The sequence below is a fragment of the Anneissia japonica genome, unplaced genomic scaffold (genome assembly GCF_011630105.1).
Source record: "Anneissia japonica isolate Jap-2015-1 unplaced genomic scaffold, ASM1163010v1 scaffold904_len716149_cov161, whole genome shotgun sequence".
NCBI classification, from domain to species: Eukaryota; Metazoa; Echinodermata; class Crinoidea; order Comatulida; family Comatulidae; genus Anneissia; species Anneissia japonica.
In genome coordinates this window covers 589,195-589,673 of record NW_022683714.1, presented here as the reverse complement: position 1 = coordinate 589,673, position 479 = coordinate 589,195, and positions in this window count along the sequence as shown.

Genomic DNA, 479 nt, shown 5'->3' with positions numbered 1-479 from the left:
TATATATATATATCCATTTGTCCAGTTGTGATAGTAGCTCCGTTTGCGGTGCAGTACATTTTAATGGATATACAATTGTTTTAAAGGAGAGTGATTCCATTAGTGCAGTTGCAGTGCATCGCTGCAAACCCATGCATTTATTTTAATCGCTCCATGAAGCGATTCATCCGTCTTTATTTCAGCACGCGTCGTGTGGTGTGGTAAGTCCGTGCAAACGGACCTTTAAAAACGCATGTAATGGAATCACTTAAAACGCACTGTAAACGCAAACGCAACCGGAACCGCAACTACAACCGGACAAATGGATTCTTGGCTTTAGAAAGTACCTGTAAATTTTACTGTAAAGAAGATATGATTTACTGTGAAGCTATGTCTGAATACCAATAAAGATAATGAAGATGTAAATTACAGTGAGATGTATGACTGAAAAATAGGGTGTAAAAACCATATCAAGAAAATGAATCAATGTATGGTCATTA